The sequence below is a fragment of the Dromaius novaehollandiae genome, chromosome Z (genome assembly GCF_036370855.1).
Source record: "Dromaius novaehollandiae isolate bDroNov1 chromosome Z, bDroNov1.hap1, whole genome shotgun sequence".
Classification (NCBI taxonomy): domain Eukaryota; kingdom Metazoa; phylum Chordata; class Aves; order Casuariiformes; family Dromaiidae; genus Dromaius; species Dromaius novaehollandiae.
In genome coordinates, this window is record NC_088132.1 from 30241711 (window position 1) to 30262453 (window position 20743).

At 42.7% G+C, this 20743-nt stretch overlaps 1 long non-coding RNA gene across 3 annotated transcripts; it reads left to right on the forward strand.

Annotated features, from left to right (window-relative positions):
- Positions 1 to 18: 18 nt before the first annotated feature.
- On the forward strand, positions 19 to 20742 carry LOC135324706 (uncharacterized). Of its 3 annotated transcripts, none has more exons than XR_010386000.1 (6): positions 19 to 114; positions 12305 to 12398; positions 13571 to 13692; positions 16247 to 16297; positions 16893 to 16943; positions 17480 to 20742. It is a non-coding gene; the product is annotated as an uncharacterized LOC135324706 (long non-coding RNA). The 3 variants fall into 3 exon arrangements; XR_010385999.1 differs by lacking the exon at positions 16893 to 16943 and having other exon boundaries at positions 17480 to 17576; positions 18387 to 20742; XR_010385998.1 differs by lacking the exon at positions 16893 to 16943.
- Position 20743: the final 1 nt, after the last annotated feature.

Consider the following 20743-nt stretch of genomic DNA (forward strand, 5'->3'; position numbering starts at 1 on the left):
AATCTTCCTTTTAAGGAAAGTATCCTTGTTTCTCCACTTGATCTTGGACCTATTTGCCTAACAGGAGTCGCCAGCGTCCAGTGCTTCCCGCCGTCAGTAGTTGCAGGCTTGAATGTAAGTTTTATTTGTTCGTTCATGTAGGGATACCAGCTTGCTTCCCTGTCTTGAATTGTACAATCTGGTGGGAGGCAGAAGGAGGGTGAAAAGGGTGGGAAGAGAGAAATGAGCTTCTGGCTCAGTTTAAGTACCTCTTGTGTGCTGGAGTGAAAAGCTTGGGCAGGGCAGAGTGATCATTAAATGGCTACAGTATGCTGCCTGTCTAACATGGAGGAATTGTATCCTGCCGTCTGTAATTAAAGACACAATGGAGGTCAGGGCTTGGTAACATACCCATCGAAAGGAATAATATGAAGAGCACAGGAACAGGAACTTGTTTCTAGTGGCTGCATGTGCAAAGCCTGACGAGGACTTTAGCTGCTGCCTTAAGAGCTAGAAGGCTATTGATCCATTGCCACCTGACATGAGCCAAGCCCTGGAAAGCATTAATCAATAGCAAGGTTGTGTTATCCATCACAGGGCATAGGATTAGAAGCTGCAAGGCCTGATTTTTATCAGATGCTCCGTGTCATTTGCAGGGCTCTCCAGGGCCGCTGTGTCCCACAGCTACCGGCCCCGCGGCTTTCGGCAGTGGCAGCTGCTAATGGATTCTTGACCTTTTGGCTAATGACTGTGGTATCAGCAACTTTACAGTTACCATGTGCTTTATTAGGGAGCGCTCTTCTCACTTCAGAGAAATTATAGACTTGTGCTAACAGATTTCACTCCTCTGGCATTCCCAGCTCTATCTGCCCTGGTACTGTCATGATGAAAAATTCCCCATCTTTCTTCTCCATATAAAATTAGTCAGAATGAAAGTATAACACCGTCTGAAACTTTTCTTCCTTATCTGTTGTTACTAGAGACAGGAGTGTCTCAAAGAGTGATTTCCATATTCCTCCCTCACAGCCTGATCTCAAACCTGAATGTCAGGAGAGAGGGCCAAGCTTTCAAAAATGTGCACGCCTTTAGTTTGCACCCGTGAAATGACCACCGGGATGTGCAAAATTACAATTCACAGATGGCTTTTTAAGCTCCAAATGGTGATTTGTATGGGCGATTGCTAAGACTGGGTGCGCAGTTGTGGCAACTAGTAACGATGTGTGTGTGCGTGTGCACGTGTGTGTGTTGAGACTGTATGACCTGTCCTGGGGGGTGGAAATCAAGACCACAAACAAATATTGTGCATCTCTTATGGGAGGGAAAGGGAGTTACAGTGAGTGCACTTTGGGGTGGGGGGAAGTGGGAATTGCCGTGCATCTTTTTTTCCCTCCCTGTGGCCTTTAGCTTCTTGCTGTACCTGTTTCTGTGCTAGCATCTGGAAATTCCCTCTTTGTGTCCTGTGGCCCCACTTGACCAGTCTTTGGCTGTCTAAAAGACAAATAAAATATCCTCTGGGAGGATGACCATCAGCAGCACTGTGCCCTGCCCCCAAAGTTTCAGTCTGAATGAGGTGAGTAGGGAGGAAAAAAGACAACCTGCAAGACCTGACATGCTTGTTAATACCTGTGAAGAAAAAGGAATTTGTGCAAACATTCACACTTACCTTGAGCCTTTTTCTGTTGAAAAGAAGTCTTTGTTTTCCAGAGAGAGATAAGCAGTAATACTCTCTGACGTAAAGTCATTCATACTCCTATACTGGATTTGATAGAGTAGTATGTATAATGGCATTGACCATTAAGAAAAATGAGATGTCAATCGGGAGTTTTAATTTTAGGTAAAAGCACTGCAGAAGTGTCTAGTAGCAGTGAACTGAGCAGAGAGATGGCCTTCAACGTAAAGAGTATTTAGTTTATGTTTCTTGGCAATAGTCTATTGAGTTACGTGCACCTTCAGCTATTTTTCATAATATGCCAAAGCACAACATCACACCTTGCACAATCATGAAAGCACAAGTGGGTTTGATAAGCCTGAACTTCATCAGTTTGAAGTATTTGCTATGTTCTCGTGCTCAGTTACAGGTTCTGAGAAACCAGCAAATGAGTGCAGCTACAAATGATAGTGGGGTTGCTAAATGGGGTGGTTTAGGAATGCCATGCCAGCTCTCAAATTACATTTGTTAAATGGGTACCTCTAAAGTAAATAAAGAGCTTTATTAAAAAAAAAGACTAAAAACATACACTTGTACACATCTGGTTTTGTTTTTTCTCTTTTTAATTAGATTTGTTTTCCTTCTCCACTCACAGGAAATATATTTAGGAACAATGTTCATCTTGGAATGGCATGCAGTGGTATGGCATGCTGACACTTTTTGAAATCTGTTTACTTTCTCCCAGTCAACAGTTGCTAAAATGTTCCTGGAATGAATAGTGATTTTTATCCCTCGAGTGTTCAGACCTTTGCATCCAGTTACAGTACTTTTACACTCACAGCCTCAGAACTGCCTTGGTGGTTGGGACACCCATTAGCAGGAGAAGAAAGTGGTCCCAACTCTCTGTGCTGGAATAAGCTTGCACAGTGAAATGCCTCCTTCTTCAAGACAGCCTCAATGTTTTCCTACTTGCGGGAGGTGGGATGTCCCCGCTGGTCTCCGAGCAGCTCTGGCTGCTTCCCGCGGGGCCACGCTGTCCCAGCTTGGCATTGGGTGCTGAGCGCTGGGGGCCACTCCCTTCCCTTTTGGGGCGGCCTGTGGATGTGAACGCTTTCACACCAGGTCGGGTTTGGTGGCCTCAGTTAGGAGCCAGGCCTTCAGGTCAGCCTTGGGTCAGAGCTGCCGTCCTCATCAGGACCTGGCAGGGCCACACGGCTGGTGAGGGACCCTGGCAGGTGGCAGGCTGGAGAGCCCGCCAGGCTCGTGGTGCACCTCAGGGTGGCCGCTAAGACCGGCCGAGCTGGTGGCCTTGGGAGTTGCACTGGTGTGGTGTCCCTTTGCAAGCGTTTTGCTCCTGGTAGGCACTCTGCCCGGCAAGTGAGGTGGCTTTGTTAACCAGGAGATCCTGAGAGGACCAACGTGCGGAGGCAGAAGTGTGGACTGACAAGAAATGGGTTAGGACGCTCAACCTTTTCATGCCGTGTTGCTCGGACTGCCTATCTATCCCTTAAATGCAAGCCGATCTGGGTCTTGCCAGGCAAAACAGAAGGGGAGTAGTTACATTAATAACGTAACTGGATTAATAATGTAACTGGTGGAGCTGCGGCACCACCTTGTAACCCTGTAAAGGCTCCAATAATGCTGGGTGTCAGGTCCGTGCCTTGGAAAGGCTTCCTCCGCCGGGAGATCGCGAAGGCTGCTCTTCAACCTGGAAAGGCTGCTTTATGGCTATGCTAGGCTATTTGCTGTCGATAAGAGTAAATAATATCCTCATGTCTGTACGGAGTTGGGTGTTGATCAGGAAGCAGTTTTCTGTCACGAAGAATGCTGTGAGCAGCAGGCAGCAAATGTCGTGCCAGACTAATTAACACTCCAACTGTTTATATGCGTTCTTAGTTACTACAATTATTTGTTATTTAATACTACTTGCCCAGTAAGTCCTGTGGATGATTCTTGGCCTGCTTATGATTTACAGACTGCTGCTAGTGCTTCTTCGACATTCGAAAGCTGAGCTGTGGTGGTGAGGTTTGCTTTCTTGGGCAGAGGGCGTATGGTCGCGTCTAGTCGTGTCGTGCAGTACGTCTCTGCTTCCTGGTTGGCTGATGCTGCTTAAACTGAGCGAGCCGGTTGCGTTTACTGCTTCAAATGTCAGAGCCCCTGAGCATCCCCTGATTTCCACTCCCAAGTCGACGGCATTACCAGCGTTCCCCCCGTGACCATTCAGTAGCGTATCTGAGACCATCGAGTGGGGAGGCACTCATTACAGACCTAAAGTGCCTTCTGCTTCTGAAGGTAACGTTTCTGGAAGTTTTCTGAGCTCACGTCCTGTGGCTATGGAGAGCTGGCACTGCCTGCTGGAGCGCGTGTTTGGATCAGGCTGGCTGCTCCCCATCCAACGGGTGTTTAGCGAGGCAGCTGGTGCCAGCCGCTGCGTTTTCAGATGCATTGAAAGGAAAATTACCGTGCTCAGGCAATTTAAGTTATGCGGTGGTCAGAAGCGCTACCTGTGAGTACAAAAACAACAGCCTGATTAACCGATCAATAATTTGGAAGTGGGGCTCAAGATGTCTTTTCAAACAGCCTTTGCTGACTACGGGGGGCTGCTTACAGTCCTGCCTTGTTGCCGCATGGTTTGTCCTTGAAAAGCTGGAGGGAGAGAACAGCAACAGCTCGTCTCTGACACCTAATTTGTGCTATCAAGGAACCAGGTGTTTTTTAATCACTTCTGAGAGGCAAATTGTAAGGTAGTGAATGTTGGAAAGCAACTAACTGTACAACAACTTGGATCCATTTAGCAGCCTCTTTAATTCATGCTTTTAAATAGTTTGTTTATAATAAAGATGAAGAAATGAGAAAATTAGCATAACCAACATGATCTGGGTAAAGGCTCTTGTTTTCTTTCAATTCCTTCTGGTTTGTGTTTCTTTGTTATTGAAGCTCAGCTAATCTCTCGTATCTTGGAGCCAATTCCTACTGACAGGGTGGAAGGAATAAAAAACTCCCACTGTCTTGGTGATAAGTTATCTAAAGAAAAATCACCAGTTACACAAGCTTTCTCTATTCAACCTTCTCGGATGTTTTGAGCTTTTGGGAAGGATTAAAAGGAAAAAAGATGAAGAAGAATACCCTCTAAAACTTTAAAGTGTCGTTCGGGAAGGTATGTAGCCAAATAAATTAGCCCTGTTCTCCTCTCACTTACACTAATGTAACCCCACAAGAACTACACTGAATTCAAGAGAACAGCATCAGCATAAAACCAGCATAAGGGAGAGAAAAATCAGTCCCGAGCTGCTTTTAAATACATTGGATTTGCACTTAAATGGCTCAGGCTTTTCACAGACTGTGTTAGGTGACTTTTTCTGCATACTGTGCAGCACAAACACATCGAAACATTGGAACTGAAAGATGGAGCCAAATTTGAGAGCTGAAACTTGTGGATGCTGCAGAAGTACAGATCTGAGGTTTGCTGCTGGCCCACAGTTGTACCATGGCACCAGCGAAATTTTGAGGTCCGAACCTATTTTTATATTTTAAGGAGGCTGCAACAACAGGACAGATCAAGCTTTGTGGCTTGGACTTGTTTCTGTTTAATACATAATTTTATCAGTAACCTTTTCAAAGCCTGTGTTGATCTTTCAGCTGGAGCAAATCTGTAAAATGCTACTGAAATCACTGGAAGTTCATGAGTTAACCTGGCCTCACATACACAAATTGTAGCTGATGCCCAAATTGTGATTTTACTTGGGCAAATTGATAATTTTAAAATATTTTATGAGGAAATAACTAGAAACATCCAAAAGCTGAGAGAGGTTCACTTTGTCAGATCTTTTTGAATCTTGTTTACAGCTTTTGTGTCTTGTAAATTCATATCAATTTCACTGAAATTCCACTGAAAACATATTTCAGCTGGTTATGATCTTAACCATCCCAGCATCATCCAAAGTTCACTCACCACAGGGGTCCAAAAGCTTGTGTAAATCTTAGGAAGGCTTCCAAGAAACTTGCAGCAAGTCCTGAGCTTTCTAACAGAACATAGGACATCTTATTTGTGTTTTGTTAGCAATATTTCACTCTGCTAGAAAAAAAGTCTAGCATTCAAAATAGTCCTAAACTGAGAGTGCTGGTGAACACGCAGCAGCAGGGTGAAATTTAATGTAATTCACTGCCTGTAGATAGGCATTTCTGAGAAAAGTTGAGTGAGTTATTGGAGAGGTACTACAGAAAAGCATTTTGAAATTCATACACAAGTCCTGGAAACCACTCAGACCTCCCTCTGTGGAGTCCCTGTTACTGAGAATGATATGGAAAAGTTTTCTTGGACTCTATTTTCCTCTAGTACTCTGTAAAGAGCGGTGTCTAATGTCTTCCAAATTAAATAACAAGTTTGGTGTCCAAATGTTAAGTCCAAAACCCACGTCCGATGCACTCCAGAGGAAGCTGGATCATCTTCAGAAGTGGTAAAAGGGACAAAGCCAAAGCTGTCAACATCAAAGCCATGGTCGGATCCGCTTGCTTATCTGGGCGAGAGGACGATACGTATCCTGAGAACTCTCTTCTCCCTGAGGATACCTTCTCATGCCCTTCCGCAAAAAGTTGATATTTGTGCCTTAGCTGAGGAGCCCGGCCACTGCAAGAGGTCAGATGGCCACCAAGGACTTTTACAGAGCTGGACTCTTCTGCCTTGTGGTGAGAAAGGAACATATTGTTATCATTAGATTATTTTAACAAAGGGACTATCTGACTCACTCTCAAACTGATGTTACTTGTATTTATAGCTCCTTTGTCCTTACTGACCTCCGAATTTCAGGAAGCAGCACGAAAAATAAAAGGAGTCATTACAAAATAAGTACTATAGCTTAATTTCTCAAGCGCATTACATATGAAGAATGAACACGTCAAGAAGAACTTGGAAGGAGGGTAATGGTGGGAGTGAAAGAGCTGGGGTAAATCTTGAAAATTGAATGTCAAAAGGGATGCTGAGGAAGTTAAGCTAAAACCCATAATAATAATAACAACAACAACAACAACAACAACAACCCTGAGAGGTATCTGACACTGCTGGGAAAAGGCTTTCCTGCAATTTCTGGATGTGAATGATGAAACCAGACAAGAAAGAGGCTTTTATTACCGGAAGCTGTGCCACAGGCCCTTTGGCAACAGAGAGGCAGTCAGTCCCAGGCAGTACTTCAAGAAGACATTCCTGGTGCAAAACCTTCTGGAAATCTGGGCCACAAACTTCCCATGAGCCTGGAGCATCTGCACCTTCCTAGTGAGAAAATGAACCTCTTTTTGTGCTGTTGCTGGAAGCTCAGTGTTGCTTCTGTGCAACATGCAGTGTCAAGACCATGTGGTTATTCGCACTGCTCGCATGGAAACGCAGTAGTAAGGAGTTTCCTTTTTCTTTAGCAAATGAAGATACATCTGCCCACTTCTCAGTGAATATTAGAAACCAGAAAACTCTTCTTTGCTGACTGCAAAACTCATCCTTTCTTGTGCATAGAACAAGAAATAATAGAGAAGGTGCTGGGGCAACCAGATCAAGCCCATCCTCGTCCTTGAATTTCTTCGCGCAGGCAAGGCCTTACAACTCCCTATCGATGTGACTGATCATGGAAAGCAGAGGGACTGTGTCCAGCTGCTCTGTGAGACTTGGTGAGCGAGTAGTAAGTCTGGATCGCGTAAATTATCATTATCACCACTATCAGTCAGTCTCCTTGGCCAGCTGATTGCCCTTGGTTAGTCACCTCAGTTCAATGAAGTGCAGCAGAAATTCCACAGCACTGGTGGGTCTTGCATTAAAAACATGGTGGTCAGAAAAGCCATTAAGATTGCTGGTGTTTTCTATTTTCCTTTCATTCATAAAAATAATAGAAGGGCCATTTAGTATCTAACATACATAATTATTTATGCTTTTTATCAAATCTTTATCAAAGTTCATCAGGAGCACTTTGTGCATATATTTTAGTAACATTTTACCTGCACTGAATAACCTTGGTTTTAAACGCCTAAAAAAATGCTCCCTGTTCTAGCATACTGCTTTCTGGCAATAGTACCAGCCTGAGACGCTGGTGCAGCGCTCGTAGAGAGGGGCGTGCTGAGTTACCCCCGTCAATCTGGTTCTGTTTCTGACTCGTAAGATATCAGATAGCAGTTTTGTAAAAGAATAATATTTCATATGCTTAAATGATAAATTCTTTAATAATCCCCTTTTCTGTCTGTCCCGACTGCCAGAAGAAAAGGAGGAAACAAGATAGTCCATGGATCCTTTTCTCAGGAAGGGCAAGCCATCCTCAGATTAAAAAAAGATCTAAGAGCGCAGATGTACGCTGTCTCCTTTCTCCTGACATGGGATTTCATTGTTCTGCAGCGAATCTCTACCAGAGTTACGTACCTACTACACATGCCAAGCTGAAAATGTATCTCTGACACTTGTTTGCCTAAGGAAAGGAAAGATTTTGGGAGCTTCAGGTTTTGTATCATGCCTGGCTCGTGACAACAGAAGAGGGTAATCTTCCTCAGGCCAGAAAGCAGTTAAATCCCGACTGTGGGTAAAACAAAGTTGCATTTGGAATTTGCTGATTTAAGTGTGCATTATAAAAGCAAAGTAATGCCACTACAGAATCATCTCGTCCAGTGACAACAACGAAGAATACCAAACTCTGCAAAGCTGGAGCAAAGCCTAAGGCACCCTTGGTTTCAAATGACCCTGGGTTAGCTCTGATGGCATCCCTGTCATTTCGCACCCCTTTCACTTTGACGGAGGCTTGGCATTAATGAGTGATCTGCCTCCTCTGAGGGCCGGTTTCAAATCTGGCAGCAAGGTGCCTATATAGTTCAGTACTATCATTTTATACTGACCTTCTCTAGGGATGTAAAGTTTTGCCCCTGCTTTTTTTAGCCCAGCAAGAACATCATTTCATACTGTGTGAGGGGAAAAAAGAAGAGAAGAAACTCCTAGGTAAACAGGTAGTGGGCAAGGCTTTCTGAGACTGCTGTAATTAGAAAAGCCTAAATGATCCTAATCAGATTTGAGAAAATTACATGCAACAAGAAGCTTAGCTAAGTAAACCAACTCGCTTGTTTTCCAGGGACATGAATGATGAGTGGCAGCACCAGACTTCATTTCCTTTCCGCTTGTTCCTAATCCTTTGTTTAGGAAGCCTTCATTGTTGTGAGAAAGGTTTATTTAGCCCCATCAAAGCAAAACTGCTCTGCAGCATGATCCCACCTGTTTGATAGTGGGTGTGGAAATGAGAGCTGTCAAACAAGAGACTGTGGGGTGCTAGGGAGCCGGGCGTTTTCTGTAGGGCTTTTCTCCATCCTGGTGTCAGTGTGAGGTGTGTCCTCCACTGGAGTTTCGGCTCTAAGCAAATGAAAAAAAAAAAAAGTCTGCACTTCTTCAACACAGGAACCAGCGAATTCACTGGTCTATTTGATAGAAAGTTTTAAAAATGTAGCTAAACATTTTATGCTTATTGTTGGTAAGAAATTAGGGAAAAGAGAACTAGCCTGGCAAAACAAAGAATCCTTCCAGCTGTGAAACTGTGCTGGGAGGGTATTGCTCATTCTCTTTATGCATGCCGTAATGAAATACATACTAAGGCTGCATTTTTCTGTCACATTCCTCTTTTGCACACAAGGTGTAGTACTTCCTTGAGAGTTATTTATTTTGAAACCACTCCTTTGAAGAGCTAATCACTTTTAAGCCATGCCTGTAGTCTGCTAATGGCTATTTAACCCCACCTGTGCAATCATTCAAGGAATCTGCTTTTGTCACTCTTGACACTAGAAAGTGCAAAACAATAAGGTCATAAAAGTTCCTCAGGCAGAGGTCCCACGCTACTCCTGGTCTCACCCTTGTAACTCTGCAGTAAGATCATAGATACCATTGGGACTGTTATGAATTGACCTAAGTTTAACTGAGAGTAGGGTCTGTAAAGGATAATGAAGTCCCTTATATTTCACACCAGCACAGAAGTACAGTGAGGCCGATCCGCTTGCAAGAGCAGCATTGTTCTGAATTCCCTAGTGTGAGGACTATGCAGGTGCGGTTATGTTGGCTCCACTTTGTGTATTTAGGGCTAAATTAACTCACGTTCCTTTGAAAAGGTAGTACGGATACTTCCGTAGTTTTACGCCAGCTTCAGATCCTACTGAAGGCAGGGGAAACTTTCCATCTGAGTTTCGGGGGAGCACGACTGGATTTCTGTTGCTCCTGTGAGATGCTGAACACCTCTTTTGAATTGTGCAAATGTTACTGAATATCTGTCAGGAGGTGTTTGGCGCCTTGGGGAGACTGGGCTGACACTCACCTCCTACCCCTGTTAAGGGGCTCTGGGTTCAGGTAACCATACACTGCACTTCTGGGTGGACAAAGGTTCCAGTGTTTGGGGCACCCCAGGTAGGTGACCAACACTTTAAAAATAGCAGCTGATTTCAAGGGTATAGTTCTCTCCCCCTAGTAAGTGACTAGAGATGTATATGAACCTGCAAAAGTTGCACAGTGTCTCACTTCTAGTAATATATTTTTGTCTTTGAAAGAAAAGCTCAGTAACCATAGGGAGTTTGTTACTCACAGGGCATATCCTTGACATCTTCCTGTAAAAAGGCCCGATGGCCTAATGTCTGCCGGTAAGTAACTAGTGCCTCACTACTCCTGCACCTGCCTTAGAAGGTCCATTTTGAAAAGGCCTGAAAGATGCACACAACTGATATATCCAAGCATACTTGAGCACTTGCTGTTTGGTCTTTCATGCCAGTGTGAATCACGGACATCACGGGGGTCAGTACAGATGGCTGAAATTGGTGTAAGTAAGGAAGGGAGAGTGTTAAGCTTGCTAACTCGTGTTCCAGTTTCAGGTTAGATTCGAGTGCACCATTTCAACTGGGAATGTTCTTCGAATTGCAGTCCAGATCCAAACATGCTGTTATTTAAACAGTGCAAATAAAGTGCTCAGTTTACTTTTTTGTATTAATACAATTACAAGTTTCATCATATTCAGATGCTCTGTCCTTGAGGATATTTCTAAGCTACAACAATTCGTTTCATGAAACATGTTGGTGTTTGGCTTTACTTGGTGCTGGTTCAAGAGGAACTCTTAGGCTGGAATAGTTTGGGCTTTTCCACAAGTTGGGAATTCGGTCTCCTGAGTGAAGTGAGCCCATATATTGAGGCAGAGCGGGGTACAGCAGTGCTGTGGCAACACAGTGTGCCTGTTATGCTGGATCCTGGTTGAGTGAGCAGGCGTCTTTGTGAGGATCAAGAGGTAGGAAAGGTGTCTTAAGCCATTCTGTCCTCTGCACTGAGGGCTTGCTCTGTGATTTTCTTCTTACTCTATCTGATCTCTAAAATAACAATATAATTCAGCTGAGTCTCGCTTCTGTCTTCCAAAGTGACTAACAAGATGGTACTTGTCTATCAGTACAAGCTTGGAGTCCTTCCATCTTCCCACCTCCTGTCATCGCTGGCTTTCCTGTTACACTTTGTACAATGCTCTGTGTCTTTTTGCCTCCTTTGCCTTGATCCAGCTGTCCCCATGTTGTGCTGGCTGCCTGTTTAACAAGCATCTTCTTACTTTCTGCTCCGTGGCCCTCACGCACCATGTAACCTTCCCAGACCCAATCCCCACTTACACGAAGTCCCCACCCATTCATTTTTGGATGGCTCTTAAAAGCCCATTGCTGCTTGGCATGAACCTTGTTGAGTTGTACAGAGCATCCCTTTGTCGCTCACGTATGACCTCTGTCTGTCACCAAACTGTGAGTTCCTCGGGCAGGTGAAATATTTGGTGAAGGGGCTAGTACTGCAGCTTGAATGAGTGTTTCAAAAAGAGGAGCAGTGTTTCAGCTTTAAATGCTTCTTTGGGATAGCAAAGATGGTCAAAGCTGATCCATTTCCTTGGACAAAATTCACTTTCAGGAAAGTGAGATTTCCCACTTTCCCATTTTAACCATGTTGTCAGATTTCTATTATCATTTCTTACCATCCCCACAAAAAATGGGTATTTTCTGCTAAAAATGACTTCCCCAAGTGTCCTTTAGGGCATCATGCCTTGCAGAAGTGAGGCAAAGAAGGTGGAGGGCATGCCAGCTGACAGACTCAATTTCAGAAACAAATTTGAAAGACTGAATGATACTGCAAGTTGATGAAACAGGCAATAGGTGAGAAAGACAGTAATGGAAATTTGAGAAAACATGAGTCCAGAAAATAATGTTGAGTATTTCAGTTTTGGTAGATGATACTGATAGCTTGCAAAAGCACCTACACTGTTGTTGGATTAATGAATTAGATTAATTTGTGAGGTAAATTGTCTTTGTTCAGTGGATTTCTACCTTGCTGTGCTGATCTATGCCAAAGGAGGGACTGGCACTTGTAAAACACTCCCCAGCAACAGAGAAGAAAGGAGGAACATCAAGCATATGTTCTTTAAATTAGATACCATTGCTAATTTTGAAAATATCTTTCTAAATTGAGATATAGCTTGTCTTCTGTGTAGAATTTAATTTTTTCTCCCAGGGAGTTCATAGTAATCTTTGCCTTGTAGCTTATATGGCGAGCCCCAAACTCTACCTTAACATCAAATGAACCTCACCTAGGATATAGGCTATTTGCAGGTGCAATGTATTCAATCACTCCATATTCTTTTATTTCCTGTATTTCATGTCTTTCTGTTGCAGAGTCCTCCTGAAGTGAATGGGACACATACAGCTTTGGTTCCACTGTGCCACTGAATAAATACGACTCAAAAAGCATGGGAGGATTAACACAGAGGTCTGTGCTTCTTATGTGATAACTGGATTGTTTTATGAGAAGCAGTAAAATCAAACAAACAGGCAAACCACCCACCCAATTAGTAAATTAAACTTAGACTGTGTTAAAATATTAAGTGTATAATCAACTCAAAAAGGGCAGGAAATACAGGGTTACGGTCCCATTCCATCTTCTGTTAGCCCTATTATGTATGGAGGCATTTCACATGGGAAGTGACTGTTGTGAAAGGGGCTTCAGGATAGAGTTTCACCTTTAACTCTTGCTTTCCTGGTTCATGTCATTTTAAAGCCAGTGTATGTGACATTTTGGAATCCCGCTTTTTCCTCCCAGTTTTCAAATGTGAGTCTAGAATTATTTATGCAGCTTTTCCTTACAAATCCTGACAGATGCAAACTGTGCCATACACTGAGCATCTAAATCAAGCTCAGTACACACTAGCTCAACAGTGTTTATGCTGCCAATTAAAGGCATCACTTTTTTGAATTATATAGGGAGTGAAATGATCTCTGACAGCTGCGAATTGCAGAAAAAAAGGTTCTATTGTTCAAAGACCTGCCTTTAATATAGAGAAACCCATGCTAAACTTTTGATTCCCAAGTATGGCAAACATTAATTGGCCATAAACTTAACAGGAGTTGGTTCGCTCATGCCACAAGTTTTGCTCCACTCCCCCACTTTCCTTCTCATTACTTCCCATTAGCCGCTCCTAGCAAGTGCGTAGCTCAGAAACACCCCACCCCCTACATTCCCATGTTTCCACCTTTATGCCTTCAGCGTTCTCATACTATTTTATTTAGCTCTTTCAGCAGCGCTTACTCCGCCAGCTGACTTCTACAAAAAGCAGGCTGGCTGAGTACAGGCAGCCTGGCAAACTCTCGTGGTTTTGTTGTAAGGCTAAATCCCAGAGATGTTTTAAGAGGCGAGAAGCTCAGATTTCACTCTTTTGAGTGTAGCTTTCTAGCCTTTACAGTTTCAGAGAAAAGATTAAAAATGTTACCTGAGCACTTCCCAGAAAAAACAAAATGTGAAAGCACACCAAAAAGTATTGCTTTCTTTAAACCTCATATTTTTTAAGCCGGTCTCATGACTCTTGGATTCATATTTCTTAAAGCAGTAGAATGTTGCACTAGGCTGAAACTATGCATGTAAGTCTTTTTTACCTGGCTTTACAGTGCTTGCCTGGTGTGGTACGGAAGAGAAGATCATCATAGGACATCACAGACAGATCCATTTCAGCATTTGCCTTATTCAAATAGGCTCTGAAATTTACAGGCAAACGAAAGAGATTCATAAGGTACAGGAGGTATTTTTTTATACATATATTGCTGCAAGAACCTAACAACAGCCCATTTTTAGATTTTTCAGTGAGGACTTTTTCATCTTTCTCTTAGGCTTATATTGGTCTAGGAAGGCTATAGAAAAATCTAGGATAAGAAAATGGAAAGAGAAGAGAACAAATATCAGAAAATCCCACGTATTGTTAGTTTGAGTAGGGATGTGAGCATTATGCTAATTCTATGAGTGACAAAACATACCCCAAATTCACTTTGGGCACATGTGTAGGAAAGAGCTGCAATATGCTATGGCCAGCTTCTCCATATGGATGCACAAGGTAGATGTATCTTAAGACCATCAGGTGAAATCAGGGCCATTTGTGATAGCTGCTGTGCAGACCCATGCTAGTTGTGGGCCCCTCCTGGATGTGCTATCCAACAGAGGAGAAGCAGCAGGGATTAAATTTCATGCCCGAGGCCACCGAGATGGGGACAGATCTCCATCTCTGGTTTCCCAGCCCCTCCTGTAACGGCTGAATGAAGCCATTTCCCTCTGTTTCTCTCCCATTCTTGTCATATTTTCTTTTCCGTGTCACCTTCCAACCTTTCTTGTAGACAGGTTGTACCGCCACATTTTTTAGCATTCAGTACCTCCTGTGGCTGGGACTGAACTTCCAGTGTACTGTGGTTTTCTGTTGGGGATCCTACCAGTAGTATCTGCCTAGTGAACAGAGGAAGTGTCGTTCTTGTCATCTTCCCATTGACGAGAAGAGCACGTATATCCTGCCTGATGCTTACTTTGCGTATTGCTTCAGGGCTGGAGGTGTCTAACAGCCTGTGATTTTGACAGGAGAAAGAGGTAAAATGGTCAGGGTAAATTGCAAATCACCTAGGGGCAGATGTGTGCAGAAGACAAATGATACTAACCAATATCGCATCTCTATTTTGTTGGATTAGAACTGAGATATTATTTTAACCATTGCTTGGTTTGTGTGGCTCATTACCAGCTTGTCTGTGAAGAGTTCATGAGATATTATGTCTGCCCAGAACAAACACAGAGCACTTCGACTGATCTCAAATTACTTATAATAAATAATTAGGTACCAGAGTCTCTTGCTCTGATCCATAGCTATTCAGCATACCAACTTGAACAATGCAAGTGTGCTAATTAAAATGATGCTGCAGGTTAGAATTTGACAGATCTTTTTATTTATGACCCCTGGGGTAAGAAAATAAACAGTTTATATTAGTAATTTGCTTGTACAAAGATTGACTTAAGCTTGGCATGAAAGCCATTACTAATATCTGTTATTTTCATACTGATACACATTTGGATCTGTATTGTATATATGAAAATATTATACTTTATCTTAATTTGTCAAATCAATTATTGTATAGTGTTGTAACCAAACACTAAATAATGGTATAATGGCTTATCTATCATGCTGAGTAAGATATGAACATGGTAGATATAAAGGTAGAAATTTGTATTTATTCCCTATTCCAAGTATAGGGAATCCAAATATACAGGAATGAATCTATGGCAGACATCATTTTGTGGTAGTTATTAATAAAAATTGCAACTTCATGAAATGAATGATGTAATCATGAAGGAATAGTTACAGAAAAAATATCATGTTCAGAAATACAGTGTTATTATACATGTTCCTCATATACAAACTATGTCAGGCTTATGGGCTAGTACTTTTTTTGTTTTCCACACAAAAACCTCTCTTTCTCAATGTTAAGTCAAAAAATGGTATTATTAAGAAAGATAGGAAACTTCTCCCTTGCCCTCCCCAGTACTATGACATATCATGTGGAACATGAAGCACTACCTCTTTGGGCTAGAAAATAATAAAAGAAATATAAGAAAAGACTAATGAAATACAGACAGTCTCCTACCAGGAGCCACATGAGTTGTCAGTCTGACTATGGCAGGTACTGGTGTGTCCACGCTGCCATTTGTTGCCTGGCTGTGCAACAGATCACACAGCAGTGAATAAGTCTTTGTATTATTAAATGTGGTACTTCTCACACCAACTTAATTCACATCTGTGGAGAGTGAATGCTTTTCCTTGTTAACAGGGGAAGTCCAGTTTGGACAGCAGCATAAATTCTTCCTCTAATGCCCATGAGGTACTTAAAAAAAAAAAAAAAAAAAAAAAAGCCCTTCCCAGATCAGGGCAGATGTGGACCTCATCTGCCTGCACATCTGTGCAAAGTGCATCTCGCAGGCAGCAGAGCTAACCGGGGTGGGGGAGCTGCTGCTCCCTCCTTCCCTTCGGGACACCTCCACCTCCAGAGTTACGCCACTCACTGGAATTAGATGTTGCCCAGCTGAAACCTTTCATCAGCTATTTGATTACTAAAATCAAAGAAACACTCTTCCAAAACATCCCGGCAGCCTTTGCTAAGAATTTCTTATTCCTTTAATACTCACGGTCTTGTTGGCATGGAAGAACAAGACAAGATGACTGACAGATTTTAAGCTATCAGCTTAGGGAAAGATTTCAAGAAGTGATCCTCAGACTTTTTTTTAACTTCATAATCTCATTTAAATTTAATCTACAGCTATGTATTGCCTGATATCCCATAGTACACCTGGGATGCCTCACTGCAATGGTAAGCAGAGATTCATTTACATGATCTCATCATTAACACCTTTATTAGGATTGTAGTGATCTTAAAAATATCTAAGCCTATTCCTTGGAGTAAGACCAACATGACCTCCCCCGTGCCTTTTCTAACCATCCTGAGCACTCTGTTTAAATACATGTCATGCTAACAAATTAATATCTCCTAGGATTTTGTTGCCTTATTGCCTAAATAACAAAACCCCAAATGCTTCCCTTTATGTCAAGTCGATGTTATACAGTGCGTCCTGTCCTCCCTTTCTATTCCGCCAGTCAGACAAAATCCCTCTAATTAGGTTTGCTTCTCAGAGCCCCCCCTCTTTTCCATTTCGTACATAGTGTGACAAGTACAGGTAAACCTAGAGTGTTCAACAAAATTCAGGCCTAGGCTAGCATGATAATGATTTTCAATTGCTACTGAACTGCCTTATTTCAAAAAAGGACAGAGAGACTGCAGGATCCCTGCTCCGCCCCTTGCAACATCTAGACTTCCAAATGATTTGTGCAGGCTGGTTTCATGAATGGGCAGCTTCGGCATCAACTTGTTCTGCTCAACTGCTTGCCTACTCTTCTCTCTCTTTAAGGGTATGTCTCTCTCTTCATCGACTGTAAGAGGAATCAAACGAGACTAGTTGGTAAGCCAGCCAATTAAGTCATGCAATTACTATCTTTTCAACAGCATGCAGACAAGTACATGCCTTGGACAGATAGTTCCCATGATTTTCTAGGCTTGAAAATTCCAAAGTGTCATAGGAAAATACTAGTTCTGGGATATTTCCAGACGAGATAGAGCCAACCATTTTCAAGAATCCCCAAAGTGTATTAAATAGCAATGTTGGGAAATTTGCAGCGTTGGGAAAATTTATTTTAACACTTCTCCTAGTAAAACCTGCAAGAAATCTGAGCATTGCTCATACGTGGTTTCAGCTAGGACAGTCTGAAATGGCCAAGAGGAAAAAGACTTTGTAATTCATCATTAGTTCCCTAAGAAATCCAGTTCCTGGTGCACACCCTCCTGAGAACGATATCTTCTGTTACTGACACTGATTCCTGTATACATTTAGTGATAAAAGTAGCTCTCCCAGTCACTGCTTCCCCCTTTCCCTTTCCAGCTCTGGATGTGAGGACTAAGCAGTAAGTCTCACTTTCTCTTCCTGACTCCTCTTTCCAGACTCTTTGGATGTTTTCCACAATGACCTGGGTGCCTGTCTTGGCCAGAGTGAGCAGAGATTGGTCTTTCCATCCATGACACCTGCAAAGCAACATCTGTAAGAGCTTTTTGCACTTGCCTGGCTTGTTTAGGCAACAGGGGAGAGAGGGAAGGATGAGTGTTTTAGGCCTGGTCTTTCTATCGCCTTTGTGAAAACACAGTACATTAAGAAAGGGACACACTCACAAGACACCTACACCAAAGACAATGGGTAAAGCAGCAAGAACCAGGGACTCTGTGTCAGAAGGACTTGCAACAAAGCTAAGGCCAGTGCAAAGAGGAAGAGGAGAAGGCTTTGGGGGGACCTAATAGCAGCCTTCCAATGCCCACATGGTCATCACAAAGTCACTGTTCACAGTGGTGCATTGTGGGGGGCAGAAAGACGGGGGGCAGAAAGACAGTGGGCATAAAGCAAAACAAGAGAGGTTCAGAATGAACATGAGGAGAAAGCTTTTCTCTATGAGGGCAGTCAAAGAGTGGAAGAGAGTGCCCAGAGAGGTGCAGAATCCATCCTTGAAGATTTTCAAGACCCGCTTGGATAAAGTCTGGAGCAACCTCATGGGTGACCCTGCTTTGAGCAGGGGGCTGGACACTGGAGGTCCCTTCTGCCCGGAATTATCCCATGATTCTATAAAGTGCTATACATATATGAAAGGCATAGGGTGGCCAGAAAGTCCAGGAGACCATGGTCCTGCATCCCAGAGGTCACTCTGCTTTGTCATCCAGTTGTTCCTGTCTAGTTGTGGAAAGATAGCTAAGAAAGGCACATATAGCTCAGGTCTTCACTTGCATGAACGTGAGTCCTTGTTGTCATAGATATGCTTAATGTCTGATAATGCTTCTCTGTCTTTTTTGCCCTGGAGTAAAGGAGCATGCCCTGAGAAGCCACAGATTTACCTCCGAGTGAAAGACAACGCCTAGTAATTAACTTTATTGCATCCTTGTGTAGATTTCACTCAGAGCTGTAAAGGAGAATAATAACTTGGCACTTCCTGCCGCACATCCTCGCAGAGACTTGCAGGATAAAACCTGCGTCTGATATGGATGCTGACCTGGATTAGTGGAAGAACCTGAGCTACCAGCCTTTCCCGGATCCTTTCATATAGCGTCCTGGAACTGCATATTTGGGCAGTGAAACCTGACTTCTGTCCAAAGAACATGCAAGGTAGAAAGGAGAGAACTAAAACAACATAGACATGCTAGCTTAGTGCCACATAGAAACACCTTCATCTTCGGCATAGCTGAGGTCATTAATGAAAATAAAATGCCTGGACAGAGCTAGGTAACTGTAACATTACAAGTCTTTTTACTTTTCTATTCTTAGTTATAAAATTCTGGTAATTTCCCAATAGCTGAATGTATTGAATTCAATGTAATACTTCTGAAAGGTACTGCCTGAGAGGCTGACTTTGTAAACTAAGAAAACCCAAAGAAAGTAGCAGTGAAGGCATCTCTCCTAATTGATTCAAGAGTTTCCGGACCAACAATTCCTTTGACCAAATTTCCCATACGATTTCTGTGCACTAACAGTGAGGGGTTATCTCCACACATTTCACAGAGGGAGCTGATCACAAGGGTAAATGCTTAGTATTTGCTGCAGATTAGTGTAAGAAAGGCAAAGAAAAAAATGCTGCTTCTTCTTGTTAGTGGTAGTTGTGTGTCTGATCCATCTTTAATGAATTTTTAGCTAACTGCTTACTAAGAGATAATACATGTCAGACCTGCAGCTACAATTTATGCCTGCAGTTCCACTGCCTTTACTGGAGCTTCCCCTGCTCTCCCCAGCTGAGTATTTGACCCCTTGAAGTTCTGAGAGGAAGTATATTATATTTTTCAGCTGGAAAAGTGGACCCAAATCTTTCAGTCCTGGGCTCTGAGCCAAACAGCATAGCTTTAGCCTTTCCCACATTCAGCGACTACTTGCATTTCAATAGCAAAGCCTGGAAACTGTCAAAAACTGCTCTGGAGGTGGATCTGGTCCTTGTCTACAGCTACATTACTGACACGTATATCAGTACTTTCAATATACTTACAGTCAAATGGCTTTAAAGACTGTGGAAACTTGTATATACATCTTTTAACAAGAGGAAAACAGATGTCCTTACAGTTGGTAATATGGGAATCAATGTACTCTATCTGTGTCACCCTTAGCTGCAGGTCATTTGAAAATTGGTCTGGAAAAAAGGGCTGTTTTTTCATGACACATGTAAATGGTTTGTAAACAAAGACCATCAGCAAAGTTAAAACGCACTGTGTCTTCATGAGCTGGAAATACACTGCCTTTGCATGGGCCTCATGCTGCTCAGGCCCATTGGTGAGCCTACAGGGAGTTCAATTTTCCTGGTGTTGATCATGTGGATGGTACAGAGTAACTGTGATTTCTGCAGTAAGAAAGAACAGATTTTTTTTATTACTTCTGCTTCGACTTCAGGACCTTGATTTCTAGCTGAGCATTCTAAAATTAGGAACATAATTCCATAGGAGTATAAATCCGCAGCTAAACTCCAACAGAAGAAAAGGTCTGGCGCAGCTTATCACTTGCCTTGCTGTCAGCTGCAGGGCGTACATCACAGGAGAGGTGTATGTCAGGTAGGAGTGCAGAAAAAGGCCCCCAAAGCAGCTTTTTGAATGTTCACGGAGAACTGGATGTCACTGGAGAAAGTGCGATTGCATCTGAGAGAGAAACGGACACTTTCAATTATAAGTTTGATCGAGGCTTTTAGAGTGAAATCCCCAACTTTTCTAAGTCAGCAGGAATTTTGCCATTGACATCCCCAGAGCCTCCGTCGTCACTGGCGTTCCTAATCCATTTTCATGCCCGCTAAAATTACGGTAAGTGAGGCAGGATTGCCATCCACGTTACAGGCCTTGGGGAGATCCCAACTGTATGAGGAGGAATCAGCTCATTTGTGAAGGTCAAAATTGCTGTCTAAATAATTAGTGTTCACTGTTACGGCTGTTCTATGTAAAAGCACATCCTGGGCTTGAAGCATTGTGGCCTTGGCACCTAATGCTCTTGCCACCATATATCTCATATTTATATATCCTATTTTCTCTCTCTCTCTCTCTCTCTCGATATATGTATATTATATATACATGCAGATATATTTATGTTTTTTATATGTTTATATTTTTATATATATCTCATATTTATATATCTCATATTTTTATATCTCATATTTTTATCTCTCCTATGCCTCTGTCTCCTGTTTGCACAGACTGCCG